A 23735-nucleotide genomic window follows, 5' to 3' on the forward strand; every position below is an offset into this window, starting at 1 on the left:
GAAACTCAAAATCTGTTCTAATACAGTTTTGATGTGAGCTTTTATCGTACATACTATTTTAAATAAAGAACGATAAATAGTTTATTCGAAAGTTATAAATTATACAGGTTTGAATTTTCTCAGAGAGCTTAATTAATTTTACTATGCATGGTTATAAACTTGTGATTAAACAAACATTGCCTTTTGATGCAAGCATTAATGCAGATAGTAAAGGTTTACCTTAGCGCTTGTAATGAACTCACCCGTTATGGTTTCCGTTTAACGATCCACGTAGTGGAAGTCGATGTCTGACGTGGTCTGATGATAACTTGCAAACTTAATTATGAGATTGCAGTTCAATTTACATTTGATCTTTTTACAGATTATTGTAAATATGGTCATTTTTTTTATTATATTAAGTATTAAAGGATGAATGTATTTAACATCTTAACAGGTCCATGTTTACCAGTTATTTAATTAACTAACTCATAAAATATCACGCTAAGTCAGATAGAAAATAATTACAAGATAAAAAGAACTTTTTATATACAACGTTTTTAAATTTTGTTGAACCATATAAACTTGACTTGACTAGCTTAAACGATAAAAAAAATGTACTTGACTTATGTCATATTGATTTCCATAGTAACGCACGTATATATTAATAATTTAGTTGCTAGAACCCCAGACCCCTAGCAACCAATAGTGGTGTCGAAATAACTTTTCATACAAAATAGAATTAACTGAAAATTAATTCAATTCTACTTAAAGATGGCTAACAGTATTTTAAAAAAAATGCATTGACATTGTGTTCTAATATATTCTATTATTATTTCAAATGTCTAGCTAGTCGGGAAGTTACTTAAAAATCGATTGCAAGATTTGTACTGGACAAATAAGAATACGAGCTAAGAAAAACGTTGTAATAAGTATTATGTTGTAAAGTAAAAAAGATTAAATCTTGAAAATTCTGTAAGATCGTTGAAATAATTTAGTTATTAAGTACATTGTATTAATATTAATTGTAGGTAATACGTATACAAACGATTGTATGTATTTAGCAATAGTTAGCAGTCTACAATAAGTGTTCAGTTTATTTTTAAAAAATGTATACCTACGTATATCATTTTTTAAACTAACATAAAACATATTAAGAAAAATGCTGTTTTTTAATATAAGAGGTATAAGGCGTTGTTTAAAACTTTGTGCTACATGTGCTACATGGATGTGAGACGTAGTAATTGACCAAAGCTTAATTGTCTAGTATTAATACTATCGAACGAAGGTACTTGATGGAAATTGAATTTAAATTCTAAAGGATTTAAGTTTTGTACTATTCCATGGAGTCACGTCACACAGTTCACGGCGACCGGGTTTTGTCTTTTGGAATCTTCAGGCACTGTGTACCCTCACCAAAGGGCATGTATTAAAATGGTCGGAAAGACGACTCAAATGGAATAGTACAAAACATAAAACCATTAGAATTCAAATGTCTAGGTTTGCAGATTTTAGGGTGATACTGGTATGACTACCTCACTAATGTTTGATGTGCATCGCGTGACTTTAACATATCTTTCGGATTCAAGCCGAAAGTGTGATATTTGGAACTAACTCTATTACATACACCATACAGCGTTAGTGCAAGACAGCTCTACGGGCTGCAAGCAATATATTATAATATGCTTGGCCTCTACTCCAAGTGTAGACTTTGGTGGAGTAAAGCATGTAAGAAATATTACATAATATTTTGTTACTATTTAGTGCTACCATGCTACATGATTATTGAAGTAGTTGTTTGATTTAAAAAAAAAAAGATTTTTTTCGGTTAGGTACATGTTCAAACACGCGCGTTGACATGATCTTACTCCCTACTTCAGTTTTAGGTTGTCAATTTATGGCTACGGCCGTATGTTGTAGCTTAACTACTGGGGAATGCCAAAAGAAATGCCGTATTAAAAAAAAAAACACTACTTTATCCTTAGGTACATAATCTCCTATATATTATTATCCTAAGAGATTTTGGAAAATTCACTAACAGCTCATTTAAGCGACATTTTATTGTTATTTTTACATCTTCACTTCAAAATGTGCGCTACCGATTCATCTACCGTTTGAATTGACCACATTTCAGAAATTTTCAATGATTTTACAGGTACGTGACGTTTATAACTGATATTTTCTCATATAGCGTATACAATTCGCCATACTTCTTTTAACATACAGCAGAATGACGTCTTCGTCGCTTAAGACTTTCTAATCCTTTATTTGACAAACGGATTCGATTATTTTTATTCAAATATCGTAATGTAGGCATTGGCGCACTTTTTTCCGGTGAAAAAACCATAATCTTGGTACATTTACTACGTATAATATCTTTTGACAGCGGGGTACGCCACTGGCGGCCATTTCATAGATAACGTGATATTCCAAATTTGATTTTTTTAAAATACTTTGTGGCTGTTCACTCAATCTTTTTTTATTGAATAATTACCTAGGCTACTAATTTCCATAGATCAGATAGTCATATTAAACTAACAAAGTTGCCATTGCAAACAATAAAATAAATTAATACGAATTGTTATAGTCATCAAAATGTGTGATATTGTATAATATCTACCTATTTTTATCGTCCCTATCATCATCAATCTTGACCTATCTATTGCTGGATGAAGGCCTCCTCAGCCTTATTCTACTCCTTACTTACACATGAATTGTTATATTTATCAAAATCAGTGATATTATATTATTATCTACCTATCTATATATAATGCCATTATTATCACGAGCCTCAATAAATCCACTGCTGGATGAAGGCCTCTCTACGTTGATTGTATTCTTGACAGTATTGAATTTCTAATGCTACTTATCTACATATTCATATCGTCATCATAATCATCATCATCATCAACCAGTATCAATCCACTACTGGATGAAGAGTTCCGCAACCTGATTCTACTTCTATTGGTTTAATGAATTTGTGATATTATACATATTTCTATCCATCTTATCATCATCGACTTGAACCAATCCATTGCTGGATAATGGCCTCCCTAGCCCGAATCTACTCCTTTCTGTCATATGAATTGCTCTGTTTATCAAAATCAGTGATACTATATTTATCTACAAATTCATATTGTTATCATCATCATCATCAACCAGGATCAATCCTCTGCTTAATAAAGACCTCCATAGACTGATTCTACTCCTTTTTGTCATATGAATTTCTGTATTTATCAAAATCGGTTATAATATATTTTTCTACATATTTATATCGTCATCATCATCATCACACCGACCTTAACCAATACACTGCTTAATAAAGACCTCCCTAGCCTGATTTTACTCCGTTCTGTCATATGAATCCCTGTATTTATAAAAATCGGTGATATTATATTTATCAGCATATTCATATCATCATCATCATCATCATCATCATCATCAACCAGGATTAATCCACTACTTAATAAAGACCTCCCTAGCCTGATTTTACTCCTTTCTGTGATATGAATTTCTGTATTTATCAAAATCGGTGATATTACATTTATCTACATGTTCATATCGTCATCATCATCATCATCGACCTGAACCAATCCACTGCTTAATAAAGACCTCCCTAGCTTGATTCTACTCCTTTCTGTCATATGAATTGCTGTATTTATCAAAATAGGAGATATTATATTTATCTACATATTCATATCGTCATCATCATCATCATCGACCTGAACTAATCCACTGCTTAATAAAGACCTCGCTAGCCTGATTCTACTCCTTTCTGTCATATGAATTTCTGTATTTATCAAAATCGGTGGTATTATATTTATTTACATATTCATATCGTCATCATCATCATCATCGACCTGAACCAATCCACTGATTAATAAAGACCTCCTTAGCCTGATTCTACTCCTTTCTGTGGTATGAATTTCTGTATTTATCAAAATCGGTGATATTACATTTATCTACATATTCATATCGTCATCATCATCAACCAGAATCAATCCACTGCTGGATGGAGGGTTCCGCAACCTGATTCTACTACTATATTATACCTATTTCTATCTTCCTTATCATCCTTGACCTGAACCCATCTACTGCTGGATAAAGGCCTCCCATGCCTGATTCTACTCCTTTCTGTCATTTGAATTGCTGTATTTATCAAAATCGGTGATATTATATTATATCTATTTATATTTCCATTATCATTATGAGCTTGAATCAATCCACCGGTGGATGAAGGCCTCTCTTAAGTTGTTTGAATTTCTGTCGGTCATATGAATTGCTATATATATCAAAATTGCTGATATTATATTTACCCATTTATAATATCGTCATTATCATCATCAACCGAGATTAATCCACTGCTGGATTAAGGTTATCCCAACCTAATTCTACTCTTCTTGGTCATATAAACTGCAATATTTTTTTTAATTTGTGATTATATATACCTACCCATTTATATCGTCATTATCGTCATCAACCTGTATCAATCCACTGCTGGATGAAGGCCTCTTTAAGCTGATTTCACATCTTTAGGTCTTATAAATTCCTATTCTTATCAGATATAATATGTATTGCTTCATTATTTATCAACATTTGTGTCGATATGAATGTCCCGCACCGGGAAACTATATTGTTTAAGGTTAATTTTAAATCAAAATATGATTTTTAAAATATTATTCTATGACTCAAAGCATTTATTTTTTATAGACAATGAAACAAAATAATGTTTAAATTTATTTTTTATGCTGCTAACTTTTTCTATTATGTACATGGGACCCGTAAGAGATTAATATTGGCGTTATATTGGATCGCTATTTATGATAATCACAATTGAGATGTATAATTATTTATCATATTTAAATGCACATACCTACACATATATTGTATTAAAATTAAAATAACAGTGGTAGCAATCGGCGATTGCCAGCTGTTCTGCTAAACCTAGCAGCCTGAAATGGTGTCAGACGATATTGAGAAGGACAGACTCCAGAATAGAACACGCACATGACTCCAAATTTGTATTGGCAGTGACGACATGCAGATCGTAAAACTGACAAATCAGCTAAATTTTCAACTGTCTGACGTGAATGAAAATCCATCCCGAAGAGAAAACTATGGCGCCGTCTATACACACTTTACAATTATTATATTAAAATCCAACACCAAGTCACTATGACGAAAAGCTGTCTGCAAGACCTAGCGAGACAGACTGGCGAGAGCCAGCTGGCTCAGCTAGTTATTATAAAGCAATCATTATTCGTAGAATGTTTATCACACTTGAATGGTCAAAGACATAGCTTATAATTAGTATCTTTAGAATTATCTTCAAATGTGTTAATCTTGCCCATTTTTTGAATAATAAAATGCCTAATTCTTGTCAAATTTGGGATCACAGAGATTATCAATATAATTTTTTATCGTAAATATTTCACAATAATGGCGGCATAAATTATACTAATGGTTTTATAAATGCGTTTAAAAATTAATAAATGTAAAAAATATTAACACCACTGCACATTTATGTACTGAAATATGACTATATTCTAAAACATTAGAGCGAGAGGTTTAAAAGAATACTATTTTATGTAATAAAAATACTTTATGCAGTCATCAAATGTTTAAAATAAATATAAAGGATAATAAGGCTTCAAAATTATATAAATAGATAATCTACAACGTTTAAGGAATGTCCAGGAAGAATACATTAAAATTGACTGGTCCTGATTTTGAATAACTATTAAGTTGCTAGCTTTTGGTTGGTATAAGCCGATGCCACGTCTACGTCAGAGAATAGACATAGCATGGTGCTATTACTACATGTACCTATACCATAGAATATCATGTTGAGATATTATGAATAGAGTGAGTCTATGTGTAGCCGTGCAAATAACCGGCGTCGATATCGAGATTAACCGGCTACAACCTAATTTAACCACGGTCCTTGCTTCAAAATCATACCATTGGGCAAATAACCGAGCTGCTAGTCTAGCTACTAACGACACGAATATAGGTACAAACGTTGTGCGACTGAAATTATTTTCAAGTGATGGATTGCATGCCGGATTATGTTTTATTGTATACATAATATATTTATTTATATTTAAATTGTGAAGTATTGTGTTGTTATTGATTATATTCGTATGGTTATAATGACAGAATGTAATTGAGCAATCAATACTTCGTTAATTAGAGATTTTGAAATAACTTCAATAAAACTGTTTTTTTAAAAGGCTTTGTTTAATCAATTTTATTGTAAAAATATTGTAGGCGGGACCAGAGAGAGCAAGTTATATAATATAATTAAATATAATATACATGCTGAATTATTTATTAAACGGTTAGTATTTCTATGCAATGGAATAAACCAAAAAGTTTATAGTACCTAATTGATTTAAGTACATGATTTTATGTGTACATTATTTTGAATTGCTTTAGAAATTTACTAATTTGAAAAAGTCATAGACCAAAAAGGATTTAAATCTAAATTCATTGGAACAGCAATAGGTTTGCCAATATCCCGTTGTTTTGAAAATTATATATTAATTTACTCATTGAAGAACCCAAAATTGTGTATTTTCTAGTATTTAATTACAAGAATGTAAAGAAAATATAATTTAATATCTATCAGGTTTGTGTTTGTTCACTTAGAAGTAGGTACATAAGTATTAAAATGTTTACTTGTATATTATTATATCACAATTGAATAGCTTTCCATCAAGAATCGACAGTAAAGGTGAAAAACAATTAAATGTTTTGGAATCAAATTATTAAGAAGAGGCGTCCTAATTTTTATTTTACCTACAAATTTCATAATTGCTACTTACTTTAACTAAATTTCATATTTATTATGGAAAAGAAGGCATAGCAAGTAACCTGCAAAATATATTATTATTCTTTTGAATCTTCCATTACAATTATTTCATAACTATATATTTATTATATATAATGTTTGTACTAACAAGATTAACGCAAGATTACTCCAAATGAAAGGAGTGTGTTAACAAAACCTGTCAATTCCTCAGGTATAAATAGTAATAATTTAAAATTGATCGTCAATTAATTCTAATTAAATTCAACAGTCATCCTGAAAATCAATATAAGAATCTAATTAACAATATTATTATTTATTCAACGCCAAAAAATATGCAGAAGATTTGAAAGAATGGCATTCTTTATAGAAAATTCATTCCTTGAAAAAGCCTCATATACATGCCATAAGTATTAGAAAAATCTTAAAGATAAAGATTCATTAAATGGAATTTGAATATATAGTATATAGAGGTAAACCCAACCTTTGTTTAACTGGCGTAACTTTATGACAAATAGGGGATTTTATCACAGATTTATACACTGAATAAAAATGATAACAAACGTCATACATAAAATTAAAATAACTTTGCAATAAACTGACAAAATCGCTTTCATTTTTTTAACGTTTCAAAAAAGAATCTACATAGCTTAACCTGCTTGGATTGTCTGTAGGTACTTAATATACAAAATTTGTCGATAACTGTCAATTAATCTGATCATACGCGCATGAATCCACCCACTATGATGATTCTTGTTACTTGGCACATGTCAAAATAAGTGTGGGGTGCGATGAATTAGGCTTACCTGTATACGTCTTTTATTCGACGCGCGATTAATTTAACTACAAATGCTTTTAATTACGTGATGAAAAATATACCTCTTCCAAACCCTAACTACTATTAAATATCTGTGCGATAGTGTTTATAGTATAAGACAAACGTAGAAGGTTGTAACATTTGGTAATATGGTACCAATTAAAAATAAATACTGAAATAAATCAGTGTGTGTAGTAATATTGAACAGAACTGTGTAAAGCGTAGACCATCTACGCCAGATTGACTACGCGAATGGTGATCACAAGCGAAGTGAGGCCAACGTCAAAGCTACGGTGCCTAGTTGTATGGGCGAGCGGGCAGGTAGTAGATGCTTTTACAATACCTAGCTTCACAATCAGTGTTCATCTTGGAAATGGCACCCATGAGACTGCCCCTTCAACTACTCCTACGGTCTGCGTTACGCTATGGAGAATGTGATATGCAGATAATGGATGACGATTATCTTTAAAAGTGTGCATATTACGTGAAAACAAGTATTTTTAATGCAGATAAATGTACAAGTATTTTAAACATATCACTATAAAATAACTTTCAAAATAATATCGAAAGTTATTTTTTTTCATTTAGAAACTTTTAGGGAAAGAATATGTCTACCTATCAGTGGCGAAGACTCTATACTGGGCGATTATTTGAAGCATACATTCTTAAGACAGATGGTTTTTTTAAGAAGAAAACTTCATTCTTTTATATTCTACATATATTATATAATATGCAAATGACACCTGACTATATGTAAGTATTAAAAATTTACTGCCAGCCTGCTTAACTAGATGGAAAATGTAACTATTGACACTAATACGTATGCAGCTATTACATCAATGTCACCAAGACAATCCAACAAAGGCTTCAAATAATTTGGTACATTTCACGCAAACATCACATACACATGATTATACACGTATTTTAAAAAACGCACACACAAAACGTCAACACCAATATCATACCATCACGTGACCCGAGGGTGTAAGTATTTAAGCCTAATGGGCCCTCCGGTCTATACAATGATTTAATAATTGTAGAAAAATACTAGTATAATAGCACAATTTTCTAGCCCGAGTTCGAAACGCAGTTGGGTATTACTTTTTTTTAAATATCTAATTTAGTGTCATTTGTCTATTTTCGTGTACTATCTATTATAAAAATGTAAGCTATAATATTTGAGGAGCAAACATTCAAAAAGTGATTTGTCACACAGATGTTGAGCTGAGATAATCAAGAAAAACATATTGTACTCAAAATGGTTTTTTTATTATAAAACTGTTTAAGGAAAGAATTTTAATCCTGGTATTTTGTATAATCCAAAATTCGCGGAAGTGGTTCATTTTTTGATTTGAAATTTGGACAAAACTCGATTTGCATGAAACTTGTGGGCAAAAACACTATTTGAATTAAAATCAAGGCATTATATTTTTTTATAGGATAAAAGGTTTTTTGAACACTGATTCTGGTTTCCTTTCATAAATTTAAATATGGACTATCAGAATTGACAATAAACGGCATTTTTCAAAATGTGTGACAAATCACTTTTTGAATGTTTGCTCCTCATTTTTTGTTCAATAAAATTCTGAAGATGAAAAAAAAATTAAATCAGAGTACTGTAAATATGGTTATCCTGTGAAATTTTGTCTGATCTATCACAACCTACATAATATCAACAGGCACTCTTTGCTACTGGTACCTATATATGTATATACTATTATATACATAAGTAGAAAGATCGACTAAGTTATCTAAATAAATTTTAAAAAACATACTACCTAATAGAATATTTTAAGGCTTTTAGAATCAGCTTTATTAAAAAAATGTAAGAAAATCGATAGATAATCGCTATAAAACTATTAGTTAATTTTTGCTGATTCTATTTTAAAGAAACTGGAAGAAAAATCGCCAAACTTCACTATGGTCAGTTCTAGTATACCTCAATCAACCATGATTAGGAAAATGCACTGATTAGGTAATGTGCACCGTATGGAAGACCATGAACATACAGATTGAAGCAATTAACCGCTACTATCACGCTGATCATTTTAGAAACGGCATGTCTGAACTACAACAACTGACGGCTCTGGAAGCAAAAATGGCACTTTCCAGTAATATAAAATGTTGGGAAGTCAATAGAAATGTCTGATTCCTTTCTTATAGACATGAGTTCTGACAAAAACAGTTCTAAAATGTTATTTATTATTAGTTATTACTATGCAAATAATATTTTAGGATACTTTTTTTAGAAGGTATATATTTTTAAGAGAGAAATTAAATAGTTATGTGTCATCTTGCCACCATTTTACAAAAATGGAAACTGCCGTTTTTGTTTCTAAAGCCCTCAATTCTTTGCATTGGAAATAGATTAACTCAGACTTTTTATTCAGGACTACTCAGGTATTTTCTATATATTTCTTTGTATATAACTTTAAAGTATCGGCTGCAGTACCAACTCTAATTATTTCTTCTTTTTTTGTTTTAAGCTTTAAATTATAATATAATATACATAAATATATACTTATTAGTTTTTTTTTTAATCAAATAATTTTCAATAAAATGATGTTTTATACTTACTTTAATTATTGACAAATGGTTTCTATTCTCAAAGAACTTCAATGCCTACAAAAAAGTCATGGTACCCTTTCAGTACAAAAAACTATAAATCCAAAGGCACAGTTAATCTTCCAAATAGGCCTCTCCAGCCTCCGACCCCCTTTACGAGAAGATTTAATATTCTCAAGTGTCTAGTATTGGGTCCCGCGTAGAAGGGGTGCGTGCGAGCTTTCGCTGGGATGGTGTGGGAGGAACTAGAATCCCTCTACGACAGGCCTAGTGCACTTAACTTTACTTTCTTAAAAACTAATTTTATTATTAGGTAACCTAGTGTGTAGTAAAAATTGGAAAGATGTATTTTATTCGTAATTTGTATTTATTTATGACATAGTAAATTGTTAATGAATTATAAATTTTATTACTTGCAACTAGAATAAATATATCCACTTAATTATAAGATTTTATTTAAGGATTTATGCGACATACAGGCCAAACAAACAAAAAAGTATATAGGCCAAACTTCTAGAACAGTAAAGAATCATGTGAGTGAACACGAGAGGGCATATCGACTTAAACATTACACGATGTCAGCAATTGCCGAGCATTTGATGGATACAAGACACAAATTTGACTTTGAAACCAAGATATTGGGTCGAAATAAAGGATATTTCGCACGATTGGTAAAGGAGGCCATTGAAATCCATAGAAACCCTGAAAATATTAATAGGGATGATGGATTACGGTTAAAAACGTCATGGCTTCCGGCACTATCAGCAAAATCCAATATTCGAGCCGGTATCCCTGGTCGTAACGATTGACAGATTACTCTGAGCAACGTTTACTCTCAGCTAAAAGGATTCCTTTTGACATTCTTAGAGCAATGTTTACATTCACATACCTACACTACATTTTAATCATAAAACATATCATCTCTTGATAATGGCCTCTGCAACGAGCCCGAAACGTTGAGTAAAGAAGGACACACAGTGGAAACCCAAAAATCTATTACGATATTTATGTGACATATTTTTTTATTATGCTTCTCACATGAAAGCATTGATAATATTTAACATATATATTCATGTTATGATTTCAATTAAGGGGGAGACGCATGCCAGCAGAGAACCTAGCGGAAATATACGAAGATTTTTTTGCAGATTTTGAGAGCAGATAGTGCCACAACTCATCAAAATTATGGTACAGGAAAATATCGTTCTAACTCCATATAATAAGCTACGAGCCGTTCATTTTATACACCTGCAGTTTGGCGTAGCTAGGCAATGCTACGCACATACGTAGGCATGCTACGTCTGCGCGTAGAAGCAATCCATATAAAGTGAAATGGGTATTGGTATGCTTTGGAGCGTGTATACAGCCTTCGCTGCGAATGCGTGATTTAATTTGCCAATATGCATAAACACTATGTCCGATGCAGTGCCATAATGTACACACGGCATTACGGTATTCTAGATTTGGTCTATTTGCGAATGACTGGTGGATAGTAGGTATCTATAATAGTATGATCATGTTTGTAATAATATGTAGGTACCACAAGTATATATAAGCTATATTATATAATATGAGGAACTTAGAAACAAAAATGGCAGTTTCCGTTTTCGTAAATTGTTGGCGAAATGTTGGCGAAATGGTTTAAAATGTCTTATATTATCATTATAATATTATGTAAAATTTATGAAAAAACTATTTTTAAATGTTATTTGTATAATATTAATATACAACATTTTGTATGAGAAAATAGAAATAAAACATTTTTACATCAAACGTGGTAACATTTTTGAACAATGGAAACTGACGTTTTTATTTCTAGAGTCTTCATATGTAATATAACCAGGATACCAATGATGAAAATGTATATTGATTGATTAGTTTGCGATTAATCTTTATTTTACAACGTTTTTCTTAGCTTTTATTTTTATTTGTCCGATGGTTCTTTGTCCGGTACAAATCTTGCAATCGATTTTTAACTAACTTCTTGCCTAGCTAGACATTTGAAACTTTTAGAATATATCAGAACACGATGCCAATGCATTTTTTTAATACTTTTAGCCATCTTTAAGTAGAATTGAATTCATTTTCAGTCAATTCTGTTTTGTATGAAAAGTTATTTCGACACCATTATTGGTTGCTAGGGGTCTGGAGAGCAACTAAATTATTAATATATACGTGCGTTACTATGGAAATCAATATGACATGTCAAGATGACATTTCAATATTATTTCTATCAAGTACAAATTTTTTTGATCGTTTAAGCTAGTCAAGTCAAGTTTATAATATGATTCAACAGAAGATTTAAAAACGTTGTATATAAAAAATTCTTTTTATCTTATAATTATTATTTTAATCAAAATCATTAATTAATTTACATACTTATTATATTTTATTACATCATAAGATCTAAGAATGTTATATCATTATAAGTATATGAAATAACTAAAAAGCTTAATCTCAATTCAATTATAGAGCTAGTGACTTTACTTTGGCAACGTTGTGATACCTACTTCCGATGACGCAGATATTAGATTTGATTAGCATGAGTCAAGCGGCTCTCGTGGTGCAGTGGGTAAGGCGCTGGCCTTCCGCTCGAGGGTTCTGGGTTCGATTCCCGGCGAGGACACAGTATGTACCTACCTATGTGTTTTTCTCAAAGCCTGGATGTTTTTGATTGTTCAAAATTACTAACAACCACCTTGCACGAAAAAGCAAGGACATGGTTATTAATAATTCAATAAAAAATATGAGTCATATATAGAGCAATAGCTCATTTATGAGAGCCGTCGCTCGGGCAGTGAAAATATGTGTGGTTATAGTCTTGAGATTTTTTTATAGCATGTCTGTTTTCTGATGTAGTATTTAACTTTCCCTTTACGTTGCTAATAAATAACGTCCGTTCCGGTGATGTCACCTTGGGTTACATCAGAAGAAGTTAATTTTATAATATTCGATATTAAATCACCACTACTGGTACATTCTTACTACATTCTATTTTCTACATTTTACGAATTATTCATTGAATAAAAATAAAAGTTCATTTATGTTATTTTTACCATAAAAAACATAAATATTTATAAAATGTATACTGAAAATCAGTACCTATACACATACAAAATATATAATTATTATCTACATGTTTGACTCCTGCGAATCTACTCTATACACTGACTGCTAATCAAGACTACTATCGGCAGCTATCGATGGTAGTTTTTCATATTTACGTATCGAACTATTAGCACATATTATAACAATTGCAATAAGTAAATTGTAATTGTTACAATATACACATTACAATATATACAGTTTTAACTCTTAGACGGCTAACTTATTGTAACAATTATAATACTTCGATACATACATATAAAAAAACTATCCTCGATAGCTGCCGATAGCAGTTTTGTATATATAATAGATACGCTGGTGTAGAATACGAGTTTAATACCATCAAAAAGTTTGTCACGAACGTAACGATAATATGTAGGTATATAATTATATTGTATTTAAATAAATTGAAGTTATAAATACGTCATACAAAATAAAATATAGTTAGTTCTTAATCCACATAATTTAATAATGATGTCATCCGCATCAATGTGACATTCTCAATTAATACATTAAGACATACAATTTTGTTGTATCTAAGTATTTATAATAAAATACAAGATTCTAAGTACTTTTGTATGAAGAGTGAATTAATACAAATTGAACTGTTCAAACTTTCGCGTTACTATTAATCGTAACATGTCTGCCAATAGTACCTACATATTATTTAAAACTGAAATATTCCATTTATTCGACAGCTCATCGACTTATGCAAATATAATGATTTTAATCATGACTCTTTCAAACCCTCCGAAAATTTTTCATACACGTGTAGCAGAGGAATTTTACTACCCTTTACAGTTAAAACGTTGTACTTAATGGCTTAAATCTCGGTCGACACTTGTAGGCAATGCATTCGGAGGGATGCTCCGAACGAGTGAGGATTGTCGAAGTCAAAGGGGTGGAGTGAATTGTCACAATGCACCCCTGATTGACAGTAGCGTGCTTGATACTTCTTGGTAGATATATGAAAGTAAAGCATCTTATTTACTTTAGATGGTACATATTATACAGATATAAAGGTAGTCTGTCCAACTTTCAGTTGGACTGATCGACTATTGCGACATGGTTTCTACGAAAGGAAATTATTTGGCTTAACTAGAGAGAATCTCTTATCTCAGCAAGGTCTTCCTGTGATGAAAGATGAATGTGCTTGAATGGGTGAACGGAAACCATATAGGTAGGTACCTATATTTTATTATTTTTTTGTTTAAATTTATAATGTTGTTTCGATACATATTAATATTATTCGGTAAATATCTATAGCAAAGTATACAATTCATCGCAAACAACATTTTTTTCTACTTCGGCCATATCCGCCCCTTAATTGGAGCATATGGACACCACGCGGCGCCTCCAAGAATCCCTGTCGCTAGCCAGTCTTGCTTTGTTCCAAGTCAAACCAGGATCCCGTAGGTCCGCCGTATACACTCTATAGATCGTTTTTAGAGGCCTTCCAGGACGTCGAAATCCGGTCGGCTTGAAGAACAGGCAAACCAGGTTCTCTTCTGGCATCCACAGCACGTGGCCGAGCCAGGTCCAACGTCACCTCTTCACTCTCAGCGTGATAAGAGGCTGCTTGGTGCGTTCTCTTATCTCATCGTTGTTCCTAAAGTCATACCACCCCGCACACCCAGTATCCATCGCAAACATCTGTTTTCGAAGCTCAGTATACGGTTGTTCTAAGCCTTAGTAAGGTGCCATGATTCGCTACCGTAAATCAGCTCTCTAACATAGTGAAAAAATACTGAAATTGTATAATTTCTTGAGTTATTGAACCTATGCATAGCTATACTATTAATTCTCTATTAAGAGCGTACTTCAGTGAAACGGCAAATAATTTTCAACAGTAGGTGCGACAAAATTTCTCACTCGTCATCTGGACTCGCCAACCGGATATCAACAGTCGAAGTGTGCACACATCGATTTGTTTTGTCATGGCGTAGGATGAAAATATTCTTAAATCGTGTAAAGATGACTAAAAAACTTTACGTATGTACTTAAAACAGAAAACATGTCAATGAATATACTGTTATTATTAGTAATATAGCAATAAACAAAACATTAAATGGACGAATGTTGGATTTTTATGACAAAATTATATTTCGTTCAGTATGCGTCATTTGCACAATCGGCGCATCGCCTAGCCACGATCTTTTTAGACCATGCCTCAACTGAAGTATAGTCTTAAAATAATAGTCCTAACACAGATGATATTATTGTAAATTTATTTGTTTTTCAATGATTTTAACACCAACAATAAAATACGTGTACGTTATTAATAACGAAAAAAGAAAACAGAGTTTTTAAAAATCATTTCCATAATATTTTCTTTCTTAAATTAAAAAAATATTTAACTTTCTACCCTGCCATGTCCAATCGACACCCTAAATAATGTATCCATCAGGCGTCCGTTGATAATTTCATTGTTGCAATGAATAATTCAAGATGCAAATCGAATTCATAAACCAAAATCAACCTCTTGGATTCCGCTATGCTTCCCCCATGAGATATTTTATGACCTCTCTGAAAAGAGTGTCGTTTTATGCTAATGCAGAATTGCTCCACAATGTAAATCGATTGTAAGAGATTTTATTTGGCGTAACAAGTGTTTTATTAATATTTTGTCATTTTTTAGGTATTATAAAGTCTCTTTTTTAGTAAGTAAAATAGGCTATTAAGAAATTATTAAATTCTGCATAGATATACAGGTACTGCGGAGATTAAATGGCATATTTTTAATTTACTTCATATTTTTACTTTCTGCATTATTCTTCTTCAATGGCGCTACAGCTCAAGTCGAGCCCTGGCCTCCTCCGCCGCCGTCCTCCAGCCGGAACGGTCCTACGCACGTTTTTTCCTGTTCCTAATTTTTAGCAGCTGGTTGGCATCTTTTGTAATGTTAACACCCCATCGGGTTTCCTTTGATGATCTTCTTCGGTATCCATGACTCGGTATGCGCTGGACATGGCCTGCCCTATAAGCGGTATAGTTGTACCTAATTCTCCACTCCCCACCATCACTCATGGGTCCGTATATCCGCCTCAGGATCTTTCTCTCAAAGCAGTCCACCATTTCAGCTGCTTTCATATTTAGCATCCATGACTCGCACCCGTATTCAACGACTGTGCGTATGACGGTTTTATAGAGCCGGGTCATAGTTTTTCTGTGGACAATTCTAGATTTGGCTATGGGCAGCAATGAAAAGTACGATTTATTTGCAGCGCTGCTTTCTGCATTATAGAGATTATTAATTATTCTATACACTAATGATACTGCGGTCTGAGGTTTGAGTCCAGGTCAGTGACGTCCCGTGGGGGTAGGTAGATTGAGCGTCGCTTGGGGCGGCAGTTACTCGAAGGGCGGGAAATCGAGGAGAATCATTAGGAACATATCGTCACCGTTCAGGCAAAAGTCACCAACACTAAAAACATAGTTTTGAGATATCGCAATTTGAAAGTTTGAAAATGCAGGAAAAATCAGATTTAAATGTTTTTAAAGTTTTATCTACATTACATTATTTTCTCATGTGTTCTTAATAATTTCTTTAAGGTACTTTTACTTTTTGATGCTAATTAAAACATCTAGAAGGTTTTGAAGGAGGTAAGGTAGCTCAATTATGGTTTGGTGACTTTTGCTTGTTAATAATCTGACCAAAGCGATCTTATTATAACAACATAAGGCAAACTATTCCTGTTTGGTTATTTTTGCGTATGTCAGACAAGTGTTAGAAGTTTTCAAATGACAAATCAGTAAAACTCACCATCCATAGTATAGTGACTTTTGCTTGTATATTTATAACGAAGGATTTATTTTTTTAGAGTCAATAATGTCTATTCACCTATAATGACTTTTGCTTGTTAAGATTTTATCGAAAGTCATTTAGTGGAAAACAAATAATTCGGATTTAAGCAACATTTTACTAACTAATGTACTGTGGTGACTTTTGCATCTTAAAGAACATAATTTTACGCTTCGTGTGACATACTCAACTCAAAACTGCCATTTTCAGGGTTGGTGACTTTTGCCTGAACGGTGACGATATAGAAATAAGTCCCTAAATATAGCAATGACAGAAATATTCCTTTAAAAAATTCAGCTCACTGATTGGAAACAAAATGTATGAAGGTTTAACAAGACTGTATTTTTTTTTGGGTTCGCGATGTCTAGTTTACTTCCGTTGTCCTTGGACGTCACGTCCTTGATGACCAGCAATGACACGTGTAGTTTTGCGAATTGTATTTGAATTATAGGTAGGTACAACCTCACCTAATTCGTTTATACAAATATTTTTGCCAGTCACTCGCGAGTTTTGAAAGGTTTCAGGTGTATTTTTAAATGTATCTGAAACCGTGGACTCGCAATGTTGTCTATTGAAGTAGGGATGGCATTTCAATTAGATGTAGTGCTATATATTGTGTTAGTAATCTACCCATATAACACATTTCTTAGATATTGGAGCCATGAAAGGATGATAAAAAATGCGGCGGCATTTTGGCGCTGCTGCCTAGGGGCGGCATTTTGTCTTGGGACGTCACTGGTCCAGATAGTTTAATAAAACACATAAGTTTATGCGAATATTGTGTAACAAAGTTTTTTTACTCAGTGTATTTTCTTGTAATCATATATCGCACCTCCAGACCTACACTGACGTAAGTCAAAATTAGCCATTTTCCAGGAGAGCCGAAACAAACTTTTTGAACCATGTTTATGGTACTTGATTTAATGTCTAATGGCTTTACAATGCCAATTTTTTTGTAGAATTAGAAAAAAACATATCTTTCTAGTGGCATTCATTTAAGAATATCAGATTACTAGAACGTTCTTCTCGATATTTGACTCAATTTATTTAAAATAACACTGGTGTTAGGGGTATATCTCGTTAAATATTTTTTTTTGAGATACGCCAGTGTTCTCTTGAGATAGAGAAAAATAAATATAATTGAACTGTATTCATAACTCAAAACAGCAAATTCAGACTTACGTCATTGTAGGTCTGGGGGTGCGATATTGTATATATGTTTTCATTGCACTGATTTTTTTAGATTCATAAATGCATTATTTTACTGTATTTATTGCATTCCTTGTATTATTTTTAATAAGTATTGTTATAATTATGTTTCACAGTGGCAAGCGGTGGAGGTTGGCTGTCAAGATTCGACATAAATAGCGCACATTAATTTTTTTCAGCCATACATATTTGTTTACATTGAACTAAGAATCCAATTTGCAGATGGCGCTGGTTAGTTTTTAAAATGAAATTAATCCCTGTCTAAACCAAATCATAAAATTTAAGGTATGCTATGGGCGATCCGACAAAATAGTGCATACTTTTTCAGTCATACTGATTTGTTTTCGTTGAATTAATAATACATAATATTATAGATGGTGTTGGTCAGTGTTTAAAGATTCAATAATCTTGCCTATTCCAAACTTTAATCGATAAACATATTTTTCTATCAATAAAATGAAATACTTTTAGATATTTTATAGATAAAGAAATATTTTTTGACTATTATCTACTATGACTTGGAATAGGCAGGGTTTTATTGAATTTTAAAAACTAATAAACACTATCTACAAATTGTAGTCATAGTTCAATAAAATGAACATATATAACTTGAAAACACACATATTTAGTTATAACGTCACGCAATACCAGTGGATATACGGGTTGAAATCCCGTCGAGCATCGTGTTTTTTTCAAATGTGATTTTTTCTAGTAGGTATATATCTGAGGCATGGCCCCCACATCCTGAAGCGGGCCCCCTAGCTAGGATGTTTGACGGCCCCCCTACCTATCGCTAAGGATAAAGGCAGTGTGACGCGCTACGGTAGCGTTTTCCATGGTGTACGCGGTAAAATTAAGGTGTATTTTAAGCGATTTTTGTATTTTTAATATGTACATCCATTTGAATTATGGAGTTGTCGAGTATTGGCACACAGTTTAAAATTACATCGTACAATCAAATATTTAGATATAGCGCCTTTTTTTTACTATTAGAGCAAATTTGTGGTCTGTGTTTATCTCACTTATCGGTCGACTCGTCACGCCGGGCCCTTCCTGTGCCCGGGCTCCTAGGCTGGAGCCCTGTTAGCCCCCACCCCTCTTGTGGGGGCCATGATCTGAGGTTTTTTCAAGTTATGTATGTTCAATATATGGAATGTTACATTCTCAAATCTTGTGATTTATTCGTTGAATAAAAGAAATGGTTTATTGAAAACAAATACGTTTGACAGAAAAAAGTTTAGTGTACCATTTATGGCGGATCTTAAAAGCCTACATACACCCATCTCAACTGATATTTCATGTTTTGTATGTTTTAATGTTTATTCATATTAAATGCTACTTTTTTAATATATAACTTCTATTGTATAAATATATTGCAAATTGAATAGCTGGCTCAATTATTGAATGTATGTATATTGTTAAATTAAAGCCTTAATATTGTTCCATAGTAATAGTATTGAAAATAGCCTAGAAGTCAACAACCTCTCAGAAGTAGTTAGTTTAGTAGTTACATTCACCATAATCGATCAGCTGTCGCCGCAAAAAGGCGAATCGATTCACATATATAGGCGAACAAAGCACACCGAGTCGACAAGTAAGTAGAGATCTTCCAAAGCTCGCCATATGGAATGTGAAAGTATCTAAAACTTGAGACCGTCCTCTGACAATGGGAGGGATATCTTCGAAGGCTGTAGCCTGTGAGGAGGCCCTGGCGGAGGTCGGCCTCGCACCCTCTGGGGCACAATGACCGCTCGAGTGTACAGGGACGCGGTCAATTCCTATTCTAATGTTACAGAAATAGAAGAGTATAGTAATATTTTAGCTTGAATTTGAATTGTAAATATTATGTTCTTATATACACATCTAAGTTAAATTCGCATGATGGTGTTGGAACTAATTTTTACTAAGTGTTATTCTAATGGATTTAAGTTTTGTACTATTCCCCATCAAGTACATTCGGTCGATAATATTAGTGTTATTCAATAACAATTAGTTCAAATACCTTACAGAGAGTTATAATACTTCTTCATTTTCTTATCGTGACCTATGGAAATTGAGTCGTCATCAAGGATATATCATTTGTTGTATTCGTATCAATACGGAAGTTCCTATTCCACAAAATGTGGCATAGTTCTTTGTTATATTTAGCGTTGGAGAATAATTAGTAAGTAGGTTTTTATTACAATTATGTTTTTTTTAATGAGATTCTTTTGGTAATGACTATTAACAATTGCATCATAATTTGAAATGATTTATTGGATTATTTCTAACTTGATCATTGAAATTCTAATATTCTTTTTAAGCAGTATATATAATTAAATTCGATTTTATTAATGTTTTCTGAAAAGCTTAGGACCTAATTGAAATACTTTTAAACAGAGAATTTCTATATTTTCCCTTAAAAGTTGTTGGTATAAATATCAGTAATATTGTATATTTTATATCATTTAACGATTTCCTATTGAAGCGTACAAAACCTGGTTATGATTAATCAAGCTATGTGAAATAATATTATAAATATTTTTTTTTATATTCAACGAATAATTTACAAGATTCAGTAATCAATACCTTGATTCATATCACAAAAGCCGATTGCCAATATGAACGCAATTTTAGTAACGTTACAGTCGATTTTTTTCTGGTCCTCTGCTCCTCTCATGGTAGAGTGAAGGCTGCCCCCAGTAAGTTTCACTGCTTCGCATTTCTTGGAGGCTACCCAAAACCACCAGTCTCTCCAGGTTATCTGGTCTACGCCGAATAATAGTATGTCCAAAAACTGTAGAATGCATATCAGACATATTATATATATATCGGAAGTAAATTTTCAAGTCAGCCTTTATCTGTAGTCTCAGTAGGTTAATTGAATAGTTCATCGAGTCCTCTGTCAGAACAATTGGAAGCATTCGACGCCAAGGAATCGATAATAATTGCCTTCCACTTCCTTGCCGTTAGGGTCTATAACTCGACGCTATCCAATTGTATGACTACTAATGAATTAAGTCGTAATTAGTTAGGACGCAGATTACTCAATTGGTAATGCACATTGGCAGGAAAACGATGAAAGCGGGCTTGAGTCCCATTCGGCGTCGTATTTTTTTTAGATTTTATCCAGTAGGTATGATTCTGGGTTACATGTAAGTTGTACGTATGCAGTTGGCCGTAAGTTACTTCTTCGTGAGCCGTTGACCTTGAAACATCTTGTCGTATAGCATTTAATCAAAAAAGTGGAATATATTATACGTATGTTACAAAATGCGGCGCTAATTTCTAGTTTATATACAGATTTTACGAAATGTTTTTATTGGTTTTAAAATAATTTAATGATGAAACTATATATATGTATATATACGATATGATTCTATTTCTAAATTAGTTTCCTACCTATTTTCTTCTATCTTTCCAATGGTTTTATTACGTATTTTATTTTGACATGAATATTATGGGTTAGGGATGGCGAACCCTTTTACATACGCATGTCAAAATCTTCCACATATTATTTTTGGACTGTCTGACGTGCCGAGCAGTTTTTCGAGTAGATCGAGCAGGGAAAAAAATGAAAAATAGTTATAAGAATTCTATTTAAAAAGTTCTAAATTATAACTAATTGAGTTCCTGAGTATTATTACTATAATACCTACTTAGTTTGGTTCTTTACGAAAAAATTGACGCCAAAATTTCTCGGATCAGATAGGGCATCCTCTCGCTACAGTGATATCAAGCATTATAAAATGATTGTAAATCGATAAAAATCAGAGGTTTATCCCGCTGCCTGATGAGGTCAGTGCTATAATATTATTATGTGCGATGCATAAAATATAAGGACCCATCTATTCAATTTAAATTAATTATAATGCTTATTCTACAATAGTATCAGTTGCCTGCTATTTTTTATACAATGCGATCTGTCATTTATGCAAGAATTTCGTCGTTTCCGTTTGCGCATCGATTGATAAATATTATTGGTAAAAATATTAACAAAAACCGAAGAAAATACGCATTTTTAATATTACATAATATATAGTTAGGCATTTGTAAAACTTTTTGTAAAAAAAAATATATTTTAAATTATATATCTTTTGGTCTTCAACACATAACATCTGCGTGCTATGCAAAATCATCTCGCATGCCACTAGTGGCACGCATGCCATAGGTTTGCCATCCATGTTATAGGTTAACTGATATACAATATATATAATATATAACAATATTTACTTCAATAGAATAATTTACAGTTTACCAATAGGTACTCGTACATACTTAACTGTATCCACTGCACGTAGCTACGAGTATCTAATAATTGGAACATTACTGTTTGCAAACTACCGTCGCATACACAGTGTAACATACGTTCAATATACTCCACGGTGAAATGTTCAATGAACAATACGTCATTTGATTAAATGCGAGACCAATGGTCAATCCGGTTCACCGCTAGCTTGTTGCTAGTGCACCGCGAAAATATGATAAAAGCAGAAAATTTCGCGAAATAGTGAAAGTCGACGAAAGATCTAATGTGATCGTGAATTTTCGTACCAAGAAGAAGAGAAGAAGAGCTATGGAGGCATTTTGCATTTCTGTCCAAGACGAATATCCAGCTCTCTACATGAGGGCACTGAAAATCTTGTAACAGTTTTCAACATCATATTAGTGTGAGCTTGGTTTTTCAACAATAACTGATATAAAAACAAAAAAACCCAGAGAAGCTTATGAATTTAGACCTACATTAAATATTCGACCTAATATTTCTGAAATCTGCAAAATCCGACAATCTCAGGTATCACATTACCTAATTGATTTTAACATCAAATAAATTCCACTTTGTTAGGGATAATTTTAGCTACAGTTTTTCCATCTTATAATATGTATATATCTTTAATTTAATATTTTTATTTCTTTGGCAGTTATGTAATCTGTCTAATTTGTAATAAAAGTTATGTCCGCATATTTTTCATTGTTTTCTGACCGTTTGATTTTGGTGCACCGTAATTTTTTCTTGTGATCAAAAGTGCACCGTGACTTCGAAAAGGTTAAGAACCACTGTGCTAGATGAACACATGCTTCAAGGACAACGGCTTACGAAGAAGTGTCCTACGGTCAATTACATACGTACCTACAACTTTCCGGACACGATGATTCTGAGTTATTTTCAAATTATTTATGTACGTGTTTTATTTTATTATTTAATATACAGTTGACACAATTAAAGAAATGAAAAAAATATATTTCTGGAAATGACTGCATGCAAAAAGCATTACAAAGGGTAAACATAAAATTGAACTTCCGCAAAGCGTCGCGACGCGTACTTGACCCGCGCCACTCCGACCCGCTTTATCGCGCATGCGTCGACCATATAAAAACATATTATTCTCCGTACAGTCATGCCGCCATTGTCTGCCCATTGTTGTCTTGTTTTGGTATCTGTGTGACATTGACATAGAAATTTGTTTGAA

The 23735-nt window shown here is 32.6% G+C and overlaps 2 protein-coding genes across 2 annotated transcripts in view; both read right to left on the minus strand.

The window, feature by feature from the left end:
- The window catches only part of LOC147066446 (uncharacterized), a 594497-nt gene that overhangs the window by 12936 nt on the left and 557826 nt on the right, over positions 1–23735 (minus strand). The gene's annotated exons all lie outside the window — the stretch shown is intronic.
- Positions 1–23735, minus strand: part of LOC147066447 (uncharacterized) — a 1147709-nt gene that overhangs the window by 3901 nt on the left and 1120073 nt on the right. The window lies entirely within an intron of this gene.

Source organism: Rhyacophila brunnea, unplaced genomic scaffold (genome assembly GCF_057557595.1).
Source record: "Rhyacophila brunnea isolate RB1 unplaced genomic scaffold, BYU_Rbru_1.0 scaffold_5, whole genome shotgun sequence".
Lineage (NCBI taxonomy): Eukaryota > Metazoa > Arthropoda > Insecta > Trichoptera > Rhyacophilidae > Rhyacophila > Rhyacophila brunnea.